The sequence below is a fragment of the Ambystoma mexicanum genome, chromosome 10, assembly GCF_040938575.1.
Source record: "Ambystoma mexicanum isolate Mex_15411 chromosome 10, UKY_AmexF1_1, whole genome shotgun sequence".
NCBI classification, from domain to species: Eukaryota; Metazoa; Chordata; class Amphibia; order Caudata; family Ambystomatidae; genus Ambystoma; species Ambystoma mexicanum.
Window position 1 is genome coordinate 500,047,499 of NC_090932.1, and position 17,587 is coordinate 500,065,085.

A 17,587-nucleotide genomic window follows, 5' to 3' on the forward strand; every position below is an offset into this window, starting at 1 on the left:
GAAAACACAGCCAAAATGTGCACATCAGTGAAAACCACAAACAAGTAAAAATGAACCTACAAGTATGTTTTAACTATTATTTTACATTGGATAACATGGCAATGCACCCATTCATTTAACAAAGAATGTATGCGAGGATCAATCTAACCTGGTGTGATACCCCAGTCAAGCAAATGGGGGCCTGATTCGAATCAGTGTCAGTGAATTGGCCATTGTGGATACAGGTGGTGTATCCACAATGATGCTGAAGCAAGATAAGCAGATATTATGCATATTTCAAGCTTGTTAACATGTCTCCACGAATAACAGCAGCTGTACACTTATGTTTCCCATGAGCTTAGGTTTGTGTTAAGTGTAAATGGTCTGGGTATTCCATGTACTTGTGTTGTAGGTTCTTTTGTGAAGGGTGTGGTTGATTACTTTTCTCCATGTGGAAAGTAGGTCTTGTTTAAAGTGTTCTTAATGTGACACCAGCCTTGTATCAATTAGTGGCATCGTCGGGGGGCTTCATTGAACTCTCAACCTTAATTACACTCGTCCAGAGTTCGAAAATGTAACGTCCAGTCACTTATGTGAAGTATTGACTCGGATTAGTGTTTTTTAGATTTCAGTTTTTTTTTTCTTCCCTTTTTTAGCCAGTGCTTCAGTGAAACGTGCCATTCAGTAAGTTACACTACATCCATATCTTAATATGAGGACAGACCCCGCGATAAGCCTGCGGGCAGTGGCATTACATTGCCCCTTGTGTGCAACTACACTCAGCAGAAGATACAATGGGAGAGTGGGGCACTCAGCACGCCAAAATAATTCTTACCTTTCAGTTGGCAGTCTGGCTGCTGCCCTCAGCCTCAGCCACAGCCTCCCTCGAGTCGACTCCTGCTTCTGCTGTCTGCTGATGGATTAGGGTGACCAGATTTCCAAAACGAAAAACTGGGACGACCAACAACATAAAAGAGGGAGTAACACGTTGCAGCCCCCCAATTACCGCCCCTCCCCAACCAGTGGTGTAACACATGGTCTGGGGGCCCCCCTGCAAGCCATGCTGAAGGCCCCCCCCCACCTCGGCAACAAATCACGGGTCGCGCCACACGCTGGGCCGGCCTAGATTACCACGCTTGCGCAATACGCACAAACGTGTTGATGAAGGGGTATACCACACACTGCACTAAGAGAAAGATATAAATATGTGTTTTAATGCTATATACAGCACACTTTCTGAGAAAAATTGGCTAAAAAGCCACAGTGTTTGGTATTGTTGTGTAGGGTAACAGCAATCCAATACATGCAAGTCACCAACAGTGTACATGAACATTAATGCTTTGCTATTAAAAATGCCATGCCACAATGAAAACATGTCCAACTGGCTGCACAATGTAGACCAGTGTAGACACATAATAACATTACAGTAAAGCATGCCAGGCCACATTAAGACATGCCTAGACTGGTTGCACCAAAATGCCAGTAGAAGCAATAAGACTCATAAAGAAGAGAGCACACATTCAAGCCTGCATATCTGCGGCCTCTAACAACACAGCCAAACACTTTAAAATCTGCAAGGAACTGGCCAATCCTGTTGCGGTTTCTACCTCTCCTGTTCCCTCAACAGGTCCTCTGTACAGCTTTGGCCTCTCGCTTCTCTGCTAAAACTCAGGACATCCTGTCCACTATCTCCTCTTCCTCTCCCTCTTCCTCTCTCGGCCCCCTTTGGCCATCTCTCCATCACCTCCTCCGTTCTCCTCTTTCTCTCTAACACCTGACTAGGTTTCTAGACAAGTCCCACCTATGGAAGTGTCGGCAAAACAGGTGCTCGCCTGCTCCTCCAGAACCATTAAGGACCACATTGACACCCTTGATCCATTTCTGTAATCATACTTTTGCCACCGGAACTTTCCCCTCTCCCAAACTCTTGGAAAAGCTGGCCAACTGCCAGCTTACACTCCAAACTGAATCTGTTGGTTGTCTCCATGACCATCAGTCTGGCTTAAGAGCTGCCGGAGGCACTGAAACTGCTCTCCTGATCACCTGTGAAGATCTGATCTCTAACCTTGATTCCAGCATTCCTTCTGTCCTCATTATCCGGGAACTTTCCTCTGCTTTCGACACGGTCAACCATGCCATCCTGATCAATTGACTCTGTGAGAACCTGGGCATCATGGATCAGGCCCTGGAGGGGCTGACCTCCTTCCTCTTGGACCGCCCCTCCCAGGTCCAACTTGGTCCCTTTCACTCCGTCACCTCTCTCTACATGTAGCGTTCTCCAGGGCTTTATCCTCTCACCCTGGTTTTTCAACCTCTGCTTGGCCCCTTTGACCCACCTAATCACTACATTGTCCTCTAATTTACAGTGTTATGCGGATGACACTCAGATTTTCTTCAGGCTCCCCTCAGTCTCTCCTCTCTCGGTCATTCCTGGTGTCATCTTCAACTCCACTCTCTCTCTCTCCTCACATCTCGGACGTAGCCATGAAATCCCACTACCAGCTGCACCTCCTCAACGGGACTCTTACATTTTTCACTTTCCCCCAGAAGCTCACTGTCTCCAGAGCTCTGGTTCTCTCTAGGGTGGACTACTGCAACAGCCACTTTCTCAATCTGCCTTCCTCTATTCTCCGCCCTGTGCAACTAATCCAGAACAGGACTGCGAGACTTATCCTTGGCCTCAAGCCCAGGGACTGTATCTCTCCAGCCATGAAATCTCTCCACTGGCTCTCGGTGGCTGCAAGGATCAAGTTCAAGACCCTTTTCATTGTCCACAAGGCTTTCTGGGGCTGGGATATGCACTACATCCAACGCTATCTGCCAAAATACCTTCCTTCTCAAGCCCTAAGGGTTAGATGCTTCTCCAGGCGGAGAGTGGGGGGGGGGGGGTAGATCCTTCTCCCCTGCAGGTGCCTCCCTCTGAAATGGCCTCCCTGACCCTCCCAAACTTGAGCCGGACCACCTGACGCTCTGGAAGCAGCTCAAAACATTCCTCTTCTCCTCTGCTTTCTCTCTCTGCCTCCCCTGCTTACCTACCTGTCTGCTGTACCAACTGGTTGCTTGGCTACCCTCTGTCTCGCTGAGTCCAGGCTCTTTCTTGATCAGTCACCCTTGCACTGCGTCCAGGCCTACCACGCATTCAGGGGCTGTAACTGTAACCCTACAGTCCCTTGTTCTCCTTGCACTACCCAGAGCCACGCTGCCCTGGTGGCACTTACTCAGAGCATTGCTGCCGTGTTTTCCCCTCCCCTCTCCCTTGCACTTCCCTCGTCACTTTCCGATTGCACTTCTCATTCTCACACTTGCACGATCTGAATGACACAAGGCTTAGTAAGATCATTTGTCTTGTCCTCCCTCAGTTTTCCTTCCCTTGTCTTGTCGTGCCTAAAAACACTTGTGTACAGGTGTGTTATATATGACTTATCATATCATAACATATCATTTTATCACAGATGCCGAGAAAAATATACAGTGCCGCAGTAAGATACGGCTAGACTGGCAGAACACAAATGTCAGTCTAGCCAGGAATTACACTTAGCAGGACTGCTCTATCAGAAATGCCCAGTTACAAAAATGTCATACCAAACTGAGGAATGACTAGACTGGCTGCACCAAAATGCCTCTTTAGCCACTAATGCCACATATCATGCCTGCATAGCATGGACATGGGCGACCATTATGATTTATTACACAACCCCACGCCCCACACATCCCTTCTCCCTCCCATCCCTTACCCCAACCTCCAAAATCAGCTCATTGGCCCAGAATTACCTGCATGTCCCTCTTCCTTGTCCCAGTGCTTACGTATGAGGCTCCTTGCCTCACTGGTAAGTACTGGAATGGGGCAGAGTGGGACTAGAAGTAATGAAGATTACAGGTAGCTAAGTCAGGCATTACCTTCATGTACCTCTACCTTATCCCAGTACTTGTGCATGAGGCATAGTGCCTCATACAAAAGTACTGGAATGAGGAAGAATAGGCATAGGTGAAAGATGATTACCAATAATTAATTAATTAATCAAGGCATTAAACACAAGTAGTGGTGCAACACCATTGAGCTGACTGGGTTTCAGCACTCCCTCCCCCCACTGAAATTGTGGGCTATGTTGACTTGACCTGGCTGACCTACAGAGCAGTTGCCGGACAGAAAAGGACACAGATGTTAAACGGCACCTGGGTTTTGCCGTTAACAAGGGCCCGGCCCAGCAATTACTAATGTACAGCATTTCACTGTTAGTACCTGCATTCAAATACCAAATTTTTTAAGCAATTGAAATTGCGATGTGGGTTTAGTACTTGCTTGCCAGGGGAGTTATTGGAAGGGTAGAGAGGAAACAGGAGACCAGTCATTCTCACAGCAGCCGTAAGTGGGTGCTTTCAGACCTAAAGGAGAGATTTAACTGCTTGTAACATTGAAGCTGCACTAGAATAGTCTCATTAAAATGCGTAAAGAAGTTAGATGCCGCCACATAAATACGTTTTCTCCTCCCCACCACACGTGAAGTTAGCGCCTCTCCCAACATTTGAAGGGTTAGCCTCCCTGAAATGTAGGTTTTGTTGTGCCCCTGAACACAAGCACACACACACCATTCACCATATATACACACACACACACACCCAGCCATCCATATATTTAAGAGTGCACTCTTTCACCATACAAGCATACCCAGGCAGCCACCCGTACATTTAAGTGTTCTCCCTTTCACCACACAGCCACACACACCCAGCCACCTGCCCATACATTTAAGTGTGCACCCTTTCACCATACAGGCACACCCAGGCAGCCACCCATACATTTAAGTGTAAGTGTGCATCCTTTCACCATACATGCACACCCAGCCACCCATACATTTGTGTGCGCCCTTTCACCATACACTCACACAGGCAGCTACCTATAAATTTAAGTGTGCACCCTTTCAGCATACTCTCACACAGTCAACTATACATTTAAGTGTGGACACTTTCACCATAAAGGTACACCCAGGCAGCCACCCATACATTTAAGTGTACATACTTTCACTGTACACACACACACACACACACGCATAACCAGCCACCCATACATTTGTGGCACTCTTTCACCATACACTCACACATGCACACGTCATGGGTTGAGGGGAGCCATAATGCTTCAGAAATTCATTTGGCCTCATTAGGACCCTGGCGGTGACGGTATGAACGGTGGCGGTAGGGCACCGGCACCGTTCATACTGTCCCGCCGCATTATGAGTTCTGCTCGCAGGTTCCCGACAGACCGCCAGGTCTTGTTCAGCCAATCAGACGCCATACATCTCCTAAAGGAAGTATGTCTAATGTAAGGCTAAGCTCACTTCCCGTTCCATTGTGGGCTTTGCTAGGCTGTGAGGGAAGCTGTTATGCAGTGGAGGTTCACAGTTGTAAATGATGGTTGGTGCATTTTGCAGCTTTTGAGAAGTCTTTTGAGGAGTCTGGAAGTGTGTTATTTTTTGTTACTTTGTGCAGTTGATTGCTGTGCTTTGTTAACCATTTTCTGGATGTCATCTGTCTAAGTGTTTGCTCAGTATGTGACAGTGCATTGTGTTAGTTTCCGCAGGTAAAAAAGGCACGTTTGATGTTTCCAAAAAATACCACACCTATCTCGATCCCCCGAAAAAAAACAATAAAACCAAAACATTGTTTTCACTGTTCCCACTGTGTTTGTCGTCTAGGTTTTTTTTGTGTTGTATTTTTGTAGTTATATTATGTTAGTGCAGTAATTTAGTTGTGTTTGCAGTTTTTATGAGTAGGATTGTTTCTTCGCTCGTTTGTGCACTTCGATAACTTGAGCTTGTTCTGTTTATCACTGGTTCACAGGGTTACACATGTTGTACTTCCGGTTGAGCAGCAGTGAGCACACACAACAATTCGGAGTTGCAATATGTTGCAGGTTGAATGGCTCACCAGCTGAGACATTGGTGGGCAGAGGGGAAGAGGTCTGTGGAGAAGGAGGAGCAGGAGGGGTACATCATGCTCCATGGGGATCTACCTCCTTGATCGAGGGCAGTCAATTAACTGTGTGGAGCTGGACTGTGTAGTGGGAGCGGGAAACTTGAGATGACATGTGGAGCTTCACGACCCATCTCTTCTGTAGGACGTTGAGCATGGGGGTGAAGGAATGAGACAATCACAGGGGAGGGACTGGCCTCACAAAGGGAATTCCCCACATGCAAGAAGGGCGGCAGTGTTGGGGAGAGGTGGAGTGTTTTATGAAACACTTTGTGGGGGATCATGATGACTTTAATTTGCAGCTATACCCTGTGACAGAGCATATAATCGTAATGTGTGACTGTGCCCTGGGAAATGAGTGACAGAACATTATTGGGGCAGGCTTTTCTATGTGAAAACAACTTGGGGACATTAGGGGAAGACTGCACCATTTGAAAAAGACAGAGAACCATAAGTAGTGGATGCACCCTGTGAATAAACGTGGGAACTTTAAGGGTTGGGTGCACCCTGTGGGTGAACGTGAAATCCTTAATGGGTTGCTGCTCCCTGTGGAAATATCTGAGAACCTTGGAGACTAAGGGGGTGGCAAAGCAGGTGGAATGACATATGGCATGTGAACAAAACAGAGAACCTTAACCTTAAAGGGTGGCCGTGCCCTCTAGGAAAACCTGAGAACCCCAGGAGGTGACTTTGCTCTATTAAAGAACATGAAGATGTGTGTGACAAATGTGCGAGCAGGATATGCAGAGATTACTGGCCGCATAGTCAAAGCAGTAGCTTGTGTAAGACAGCAACTGGTCACTGGTCAGGGCTTCTCAGTCACAGTCAAGGCTTCCCATTTCACAAGTTCCCGCACCACGAAACAATACTGCTGCACTTTTAATGGTAACAAATTATCATCGTCATCATCCAATTTGGTGTGCTAGTCATGTGCCGGTGTCGTTCCATAGTCTTCCATACTGAAATGCTTGATCATTTTCAAAATGCCTATTGTTCAACATGTAATATTATCGCCAGTCAGACTGAACAACCTCTCAGACTGCAGATTTCTCAGATCAGAGCTTAGCAATTGTGTAGCAACTCGCCACAGTGATCACTTGCTGTGCCAATTCTATAATGGGTCATCCTGCCTTGCAACCGATGAAGTGTCCAACAGCCATTAAACATGTTCACTGCTGATGGCCCGCTGTCTTTTCCTAATGACCCGTCTGTATTCAGGATTCCAGAGTCACAGTGGAAGGCGTCGTAGAGATTCTGTTCCCGTAGGTTGCTCCCACACGGCTCACAAATATGTTAACCCATGTGAGTGATTTACCACTCATGGTGCACCTGATTCATGAACATGACATGTCCGACGTACGAGGCATAATTAGGGATGGGGAATGTTCCCGCTGCCTGCATTCTTTCACCAAATGATGTTGCAAGCAGTGCTGCAAACATCCTGTACATTTACACAGTAGCTCCTCCTTGTAATGCTTGCTGCAGGTCCTCTCCCATTGAGAAATGCAGATGAAAAATGCCTATTTTATTTTTTTTAAATTGGCTCCTCAAAGAAAGCCAACAAGTACTCAGTGTTACCTTCAACTCGCGCCTTGAAACACTTGTGTATAGGCGCGTTATAAATGCCATATCATATCATATCATAACTATGGTGATCCAAAGTTGAACGTATTTCTATCACCAGCAGTGCTAAATCTGCATCACCTGCCAAGGCACGGGACCTCACCACAGTGGTCAGCCTGTGCTAAAGATGGTACATCAGGTGGAGTATCCTATCCAGGCATGCATTGTGACAAGTTACCCGCTTGGCAGCCTTATTAAAAGGTCATGGCAAGATACAGACATTAGACAACAGCTGCCACTGACACAGTGCTAAAATGCCCCAACTAGAGCTGTGCCATGAGTGTTGCAGCAATCAGTGATGGTGTTGCACTGCTCACGTAGCCTGTCCAGCATATGCAAAGTAGAGTTCCAATGCTTGGCCACTGAAGACTCTAAGTTGCGCAGTGGCAACTTGTGGCAGCCTGGGGTTGGTGTTGTACATTTTTGCTAAAGTAAGCCTAGATGTAATGAGTCTTGATTGTCTGGGCTGCAGTGACTATTTCTTTAACAGGCTTGTACTGGCTGATAAAACGCCACCTAATGAAGGACTTGTGCATAGCATGAGTGTGCATTGGCTTGGACAATGTCCTGGACATTCAAAAGGCAGCAAATTCATTTGATCCATTGGCTGCTAAAACAAAGCCCAAATGCAAACTATGAAACTTAACAATTTTGCCTCCACCTTCTCCCGGACATCAGCTCCCTTTGACTTCTTCCCTGAAACACTTGCTTTAACAAAGTTTCGAGATGAAGAAATGCACACTCCTGTTTCCTCCTTGAAATAACCCTGTATCACTCTTGGCTGTTGGAGGAAGAAAAGGCCAACCAGTGTGCTGTGACATCCATGCAGTCAGTACACTGACCACATGTCTGCATGTCGATGGTGAAATGGAATCTTTGCTTCATTGGCTGATGTAGTTCACACCCCACTAAAGCCAACATATAATTGGACAATTATGGTATAATTTTGTGAGAGAACATATGGCATCCAAAATCATCATTATGGTTATCAACATTTGGTATAACGCTGTGGAATCCAGTATTTTACTAAATTGAGTGGGGCAAGAGTTGTGTGGCCAACGTAATAACTAGGTTAGCATTGACCAGTCTCTGTATTTCATGGGACTTGTAATATATTTGGTCATGATCAAATGCTTCTGTAACACTGCCCTGATGCAATGAGGGATCCCTGCTATGTCCAACTGGAGTGTAGTGGTTAGAGTTTAGTTTGCTGATCTCAAGCAGTCATGCAGCTAAATTAATTGTGCATACAGTTTGAGGTATGTGGCTTGTTTGATGGTACAGGGAAGGACGCACTTCTGATCCTTTGACTTCTTCCCATGTATGTGCATGGTGCCCTAGCATATGAGGGTGCAAAGATATGGTATGGAAGTTGGTCCCTGCCTTCCCTCGGCCTACATTTTCCAATGTGTAAGTGGCAAGAATGATCTGTTGTTTATTCTATGAAATACTGTAACACATTGGACTTAATGGGCTAGCTCATAGGATAAGTTCATGTTGGCATGATGGTGCTGGCAGTGCTGGTGGTGTTGTGGATGCAATGTATTGATGTGATCGCCTTTCTCATATGCAACATGAATGCCAAACAGACGTTACACACTTGTGGGGTGTTCTTCTATTAATACTACAGCCTCTGCATCTGTGAAGTGTTTCTCCTCTGCTTCCTCAGTATTGTTTGTTCCTTTCTGTATTCGTATGGATCATAATCTGTGTCTTGATAACCCTCTATCTCAACATCATTGCTGCCTGATCCAGTGGATTGGGGCAGCAGGGCCAGACATCTGGGATTTTCAAATATTCTGTCTGCTGATCTTCACAGAGGTTTGCTAGATACAATCTGCAGACAGCCCACTTCTGCCTTTGAGTTATTGGACAGCAAAGGAAGTGTAACCTCCTCTGAACCCCCTGGGTCAGTCTCAGTGGATGTTGATTCTCTTGCTGCAAAACATGTGCATGTTCGTGTACTTGCGCAGTTCACTTGTAGCAGGGGATGTGGTATGAGAGTTGGATGATACCATCAAAATTCTGGCCTTCTCAGTACACACAGCAAGTGCGGCTTTTGGAGCAGGAGTGTAACGATCAAAACATCTCCTCCTGCTCTGCCTCGTTTTGGTGCAGATAAGTTGCATCCCAAATGTCTTCTCCTTCCTGCCAGCAAAAACAGATGAGCATGCCTCTGCAATAAACTTCTCTCAGGGATACCCAGCTCCTCCTTCTCATCCTCATAGGTGTCACGAAAGGGCATGTGTTTGGCCCACTCATTTCAAGAGATAGACACTGACCAGTGTTTCATCTGCCACCTCATTGAATCTCTGCTTCTCCCCCTCATGAAATTCGGGCAAGAATGCCTCTCCCACAAGATGCACTCTGGGCTTCAGAAATCCTCTCAAGAGTACACTCAGATGGTACCCGATTAAAATGTGCCAATCAAGAAGATTCAAGAGATGTACACTGACTGATATCCCCGCCCCCACCTAACTGAATCTCTGCTGCCCCCTTCCAACTGAATTAGCAGAGTGTGCCTCTCCCACAAGCTGTCCTTAGTGATTACCGGCTCCCATAGCTCTCTCAGTTGTCATACAATGGTGTATGTCTTGGCCAATTGCTTCAAGAGATGCATACAGATTGGTGTGATAATCGCCTCCCCAAAACTCTGGTGATGGTACTTGTGTTGTTCAAAACTACTCCACAGCACTGAGTAAGCAAAACCAACCCTAAATCTTACTCTCTCCCTGTGTCTCAGTCACTCACTACCTCATCTTGCCCTTCTTCCTACAACTACCCTGTAACCATCCCAGTTTATTAAGTCTTACCTAGATATCCCAAGCGTACCTCTGGCAGTAAAGACCTGACAGACTTTTCCAAAAGTGAATCTGTGGCTTATGCTTCACTAATCACCCAGCATCAGGTGATTCATATTTATTGTGGGAAAAGCCATCCAGGCCTTCCCACCCATCACCACCCAAACCAACACATAATCTGAAGTGGCAATAATGTCCCAACCTCACCATTTCATTCTCAATGAGCCCAAAACGCCCCTGCACAAATGTCTTCTCCTAACTTTTCCCTGGATGTGCAACACTTGGTACTTGTTAAAGTGGGTGTTTCTCCTGATTAGAGAACATTTGGTGACAATGGGTGCACACCATATATAAGAAGAGAATGAAGGAAACCAGTGGGATGCATGTTATGCCCCTGCTGGTGAATATAAGATAATGAAATGGGTACGGCTCATGGGTTTCAATGCAGAAGTCAGTTCCTTTTGAACAATGTACAGGTAGCAACATGCCAGCTGAATAGAATGGGACAATGGCCTAGTAGATGGAAAATATCTATTCTCAAGTTCAAGTGCATAACCAAGTAGGTAAATGCACAGAGAAATGAGATCTTCAAACTTAATTTAAAAAATCAAGTAGTTTACTGACACGCAACAGTGGATAACCAAAAAACAAAAAGCATAAATCAGATAGTATAGGCACTTTAAATGTAATGTTCCATAATAGCACTAACATTCTTTAACTATAACTAGTTATTTTCGATACTACCACAATGAAGGGAGACAGCAACTCAAGTTATCCATCGCAGATACTGTGATGAACCTGAAGGTAACATCACTAACATCTCAGGGAAAGTCTGTTTCCAGGTGGCCAGGCAAGAGCAGATGCTACCTGATAATAACCCTGGAGTTTGCACTCTGTGGGAGTATCACCTGGGAAGAGACCGACCCAGGGAAGAGACTTCTCTATTGGAGAAAGAAATGTACAATTCCACTTTGGATCAGAATAACATCTGTAACTTTGCACTAGCCCTTGTATCTATGTCATATTGCATGATAGAAGATGTAGGCTAAACCCTTGATTGTGATTATATGCATCAGGAAAAATCTACTGAGACGAGGATGAACAACTGAGCAATGAAGATTACTCATTTAGAGAAACCACTGACAGATACTAGTTGTTATCATGTGATCAAAACCAGGAACTTTAAAAAGGACGGAGATCTGAGAAGATGGAGTCTCTTGGATCCAAGCGTGGTTCGGAAGCAGCAATGGTGTGGTGTAGAGAGACAGACAGGAGAGAACCAGAGAAACCCTGTGGTGAAGAGTCTGAGTCAAAGAGACCGTGGTCGCAAGGCTGGGAGCAGGGTTAGCACCACAGTGAAGGCCGAAGCAGTGAGCAGACTGAAAGGGGTTGAAGCAGTCACCGCGAGAAGGAGCAGGTTCAAGCCGCAGCCCTCACAGAGCAGAGGACACAGAAGACACCAAGAAGATTTGGTGAGCCTGGGGTAAACCATAAGGGCACCGGGGTGCTTGAGTGCGTGTACCGCGAAGCAGCCATAGAGGCAGGCCTCCACACGACAGGAATGAACATGCATTGTCAAAAGCCAATAGGACTGACATTAAATATTCACAGAAATTAAATTGAATAAATGAACAAGCTTTGTCAAAAGCCAGTAGTACTAACATTAAAAGTCTACAGAAGGAAAATCGAGTGAATGAACAAGTATTGTCAAAAGCTAAAGGTAATGACATTGAAAGTAAATGGAAAGCAAGCCAAGTAAATGAACTAGTGTTTAAAGCCCTTGATTGTAACACTGATAGCACAACAGAGATACATTAAATAGTTGAGCAAGCATTGACCAGACTAAAACCAAAATCTCAAAATCTCAATTAAAGTTATACAAGAAGGGAGGCAAACCTTAATGAAAGACATTTAAGAAGGTATTGAAAGGTTGAAACACCTGAGAAGGGGCCAGAAGGACATTGGAGTAATCTTGTTAAGTTTCAAGAGAGGAGGTTCAAGTACCCAATGCTGGAGAAAAGAAAAACTATTAGAAGTCTGGGCAAACCTTGGCAGGAGAATTTACTAGGCACAATGAGAACAGTTAAAAAAAACCTGGCAGGTAAGTATATCAGGTCTTGGGAAAGTGAAATTGGTTAATAACATATTGGGAATCCTGGCAGGAGAGTAGAATAGGTATTCCAAAGGAAGCTGAAGATTTTGGAATGTCATCTTTTGAAAATGATAACATACGACATGATGGAGTTAACATTTTCAGAAAGGATCGAGTAAATCTAACAAGTGTTGGGAATTACCATTTTCTTTCCAGTATTTGGCATGCAGTGAATACAATTTTGTGAAAGAAATGAAATTTGAACAAGAGTATGTAATGATGAAATTGATTAGAACATATTGCACATATACATATTAAGACCACAGTCTTACACGAACAAAAAGGATCTTTTAAGAGCTAACATTAAAGAGTATAGAAAGAAGGAGTAAAGTTCATACAGCTTCCATTCTCTGTTTTTTCATTGTCTAGTATGTGAATATATTCTCCAATCTGTGTACATCAATGGTGAAGAAACACCATGGAAGCTCATGGTGTTTGGTGGTGTAATGTGAATGGAAGGTGTAAAAGCCTTGAGTACGTCTTTAATGCCTTCTATTCATGTCACACTGGATTTGTAATTGTTTGTATGGCTGAGAAGAGGGGTGGAACAGAACATTATTTCTGTTGCCGTTTTCCCTTTGTGCTATACAAAAGTTTCAGTATTTGCATAGGCATGGAATTTAATGCCAATGGAAATGCTGGAGATTCTTATGGAGTCCAACTGCTTTATGCATCACTATTAAGTAGATGGAGTCTATAAGGAATGCGCATTTTGTTTAATATTCTATTTTTAGACTTTGAAATGTGGTGCCCCATTGAACCTATTTTTGTTGTTTTTAAAGATGTTTTTTTTTTCTGGCAGAGAGAGGGAGGGAAGGAGTGAGAGTGGGGGACGGAAGGCGGGCCAACCACTATAAAGGGGGAGGGGGCAGGTGGACAAGGGAAGATGCTGAGCACAATGTATAAAAACAAACAAGCTTTGTTAAAGGGATGTTATGGTTAACTTGCATGATAAAAATCTATTAAATTCAGCCATTGTCTATGTGTATGTATTATTAGATTACTATATTAACATTAAACTTCAGTAGAATGTTTCTGTTTCAAGTACATTTTGTGATACATGGAGTAGTTCATGAGAGGTCTCCCGATCACCCTTCGTATGTTGCTAGCAACACTCTAAAAAGAACCCCTTCTAGGGTCTATCCATCAGAATGATATGTGAGTTCATCAGTGATATCATCAATGATGCCATTTGTGATGTCATCTTTGATGTTAGTTTTTAACAGTACCCAGCAGTGGCACTAGTTATGGTTGCGTAGCCTACCATCAATGGCACATTTCTTAGTTTTTTTTTTATTTTACCTTCCAACCATAATATCTGTTTCACAAAAGTTTGTTTTTTCAGTGAATTTCATAGGTTTTCATTAGTGTAACTTAATAATAATGTCCCTTTAACAAAGTGTTTTCATTTAATATATGTATAAATATGTATTATTCAATGAAAAAACTTAAAGTTAAGGGGGCGTTATGGTTAAGTTGCACTAATAAAAACCTATGAAATTTGATGGAAAAACATTGTTACAGGGACATTATGGTTACAGGTAAAACCGAAAAACCTCAGAAATTCGTCAGTTATGGTAAGCTGAGTAACCATAACTCGCGCCACCATCGCGCACTGCTAAGACTAACACCCAGGACAACAAAGATGACATCACAATGTCCCAAAGTGGGAACCCAGGGTGCTAAAACATAGATTTTTCTTCCTATAGCGGGATGCCTGCACGTCCCGTTTTAAGAAGGAAGGATTATCCTTCCTACAGCGGGATGCCTGCGGTGTCCCGCTGTAGGAAAGAAAATCCTTTTCCAAGACAGCCAATATGGAAAGAGAAGGCGGGGCTCCGTACACAGCCCCTCTTCTCTTGCCATGGCAGCCTGCAAAACCCTATGAACATATTACCACAAGCACTTTTTTCCCTTTCAACCCCATCCTACCTTCAAATAACTTTACCACATATCTGGTTCCAGGTGGACATGGCCACTTTATGGCAACTTTTTGTCACTAGCGGTCATGGTCAGTAGCCAGATTGTCTGCGCCATGACCTTATACCATGACCCGGACAATCTGCCCGCTGCCCATGGCCACAGGCTATACCTCAGTCACCAAAGGTCTATCACTATTATTTGTACCTAAATTATGACACTTGTCAAAAAATAAAAAACACTGGCACATTTGCAAAACCATGCGTTAATGTCCTTGCCAATACTCCTTACGCAAGTTTGCTGGAAATTCACCCATGTTTTATTTTTTCAAAAGTGTCAAATGCATGCACGTACAATAGTCATATAACTTAGCCCCCACTGGGCAAAATCGATTCAGACTTTACGAAAACATTTAGATCTAGACCCTACATCTTTTTGCAAACATTTGTGTAGATTTGTCAAATGGCACCTCATGTATAATAAGCCTTTACAATATTTTGGAACCCCCCCTCTAATTTTTCCCCCTCTTGACAGAAGCCCACCAAACTTTGCAAAAACATTTATACCTTGATCAATAAGCATTTTGCCTATGTAAGTGTAGATTTGTCAAATGGCACCTCATTTATAAGCCTTTACAATATTTTGTGACCTCCCCCCTATAATTTCAGCCCCACTTGACAAAATCCATTAAGACTTTAGAAAACCATTTATATCTAGAAATAAAATCATTTTGCAAACTTTTGTGTAGATTCGTCAAATGGCACCTCATTTATAAGCCTTTAAAATATTCTGGGACCCCCCTCTAATTTTGCCCCCTCTTGATAGAATCCCACTAAACTTTGCAAACACATTCGGAATTAGGTTAAGAATATAAATGCAAAATGTCATGCAGTTTCATTAATTGGCGCCATTCAAGAACTGCTTTTCACCAGCCCTGTAATGCAGAGGTGTCCGCGAACTTGACAGGACTGTTCACGAACATCCAGACCGTTTGCAGACTTTTGTGCACAAATACCTGCGAAGGGACTGACAAGGGCAGTCTGCAATACTTGCACGCTGTACTGGTGCATGAGTGACTCTTCCTGTTCCATTGCTGGAGGCGTGTGCTCGGAGGCGTGACCTGAGCCCTCCACCCTTTTTCTTCTCAGTCCTCCGCGAAGCGGACCGACAAGGGCAGTCTGCAGTACTTGCACGCTGTGCTGGTGCATGAGTGACTCTTCCTGTTCCATTGTTGGAGGCGTGTGCTCGGAGGTGTGACCTGAGCCCTTCACCCTTTTTTCTTCTCAGTCCTCCGCGAAGCGGACCGCGAAGGGACTGACAAGGGCAGTCTGCAGTACTTGCACGCTGTGCTGGTGCTTTAGTGACTCTTCCTGTTCCATTGTTGGAGGCGTGTGCTCGGAGGCGTGACCTGAGCCCTCCACCCTTTTTCTTCTCAGTCCTCCGCAAAGCGGACCGCGAAGGGACTGACATGGCAGTCTGCAGTCCGCGTGCTCGCACGACTGCGTGACACTTTCAACAACTGTGAATAACTTTTAACAACAGAACTCCCGCCTTCCAAACCAACTCGACTTCGGTAAACTAAAGCGCAGCCGGCGGGCCGGCGTATGGCAGCCCAGGACGAATCCGTAAAGCAGAAACTTGGCTTGGGGGAGCAAGATAAGCATTCGCTAAGAAGCACCCAATCCCGCCTGCAGAGCCGTAACAAGGATTGCGCAGTCTCGCCGGAAACTGTGGAGCAGCTGGCAACCCAGAGACTCCAGCGCATTTCTCGCATTAAGCTTGCGGGGAAATTGACACAGGCAAACACAATCCGATCAACTGAGCTCAACGAAGTAAGTGACTTCATGTTTCCCCCGATAGAATCTCTGGGCCTGGATTGTATGCCGTCCCACACGGCTGTTAACACGGGACATGACCTAACTATCTCTCAGGGTGCTTTCCCAGTGGTCATTTGTCCCGTTACTTCCCATACTCCCCCCTCAAACAACCCTTAGGTCCGAGGTCTGGAAACTGGGCTGGGTCTCTCCCCTCCCCTGGAGCTGATCCCACCGTCTAGTCAGGGAGCGCAAGAGGTCGTGTCTGAGCAGTCAATGATCCCCTCACGGGTTTTGGAGGGGGTGGGGAGCCCGAAGCCCCTCATCAATCTTGGCTCTTCTTTGGACCGACCTACGAGTCTCAGGGACAGGAAAGTACCTCGGACAGACCCCATTCCGCTCTTACCCCTGGGGGAGCAGGTAGTGATTATGATACATAATACAGAGGGAGTGGAGGATTTAAGGACACCGCCTGGATTAGACGTCCCCCAATCCTCTCCCCAGTTGTCGGAACATGCTGGTGAAGAGGGAGGGAAGGAACATAGGGTGTTGGAGAGTGCGGGGCTCGCTTTGGAAGAAGGTGGTGGCCAGGCTACTGCTACTCCCTCTCGGCCGACAAGTCCAGGCCGAAGCTCCGGCACCGTGAAATCCCTACAATCTTCACCAAGCGCTCCCCTCACTGCCTCACATGACTCTGTCGTTTTGCCAGTAAACGGTAACCAGATCCTTGGCAGCTTGCCGAAAACCTCGGGAGGCAGTCAAAAGATGTCTTCTCGTAGGACGGTGAGGGCCAAAGCCCCATACAAAAGAGGGCAGGTGGGCTGTAAAAAACAAGCAATCCCCCACAGTGTGAAATCTATGTCAACACTGAAAGAGTTTTTTGGAAAAAAAATACGAATGGAAGGGGAAGGTTGTCAGGACGTATCAGACGCGGAGCTATTGGCCATAGTCGAAGACACTGCCACGCACCTCTCAATCTTGAACTTTCCTCTTAAGATGCCACCTTTGTCAGAAAAAACTGCTAATAAGTCATCGCAGTTGACCTCCCAGGGGAGTCGGAGCCTTAAAATACCAAGGACGGGATCCGAGGCTCTGATGGGGAGGAGTGCTACAGAGCCTACCCATGGTGGTGGAACCAGTGGTCCGCAGAGCAGTAGGCTTACTGCACCCCAGCGGAACGCTGAGATAGTTCATCCGGGGAAGGGGGTCCAGGGGAGTGCCACCCAGATACCAGGCCCCTCACCCTGTATGGATACGCAAGCAGGGGGAATGGGGCTGCCTGGGGCCCCAGGGGAGGTGATATCCCTGTCCCCGGCTTTGGAGATCGGCCCCCT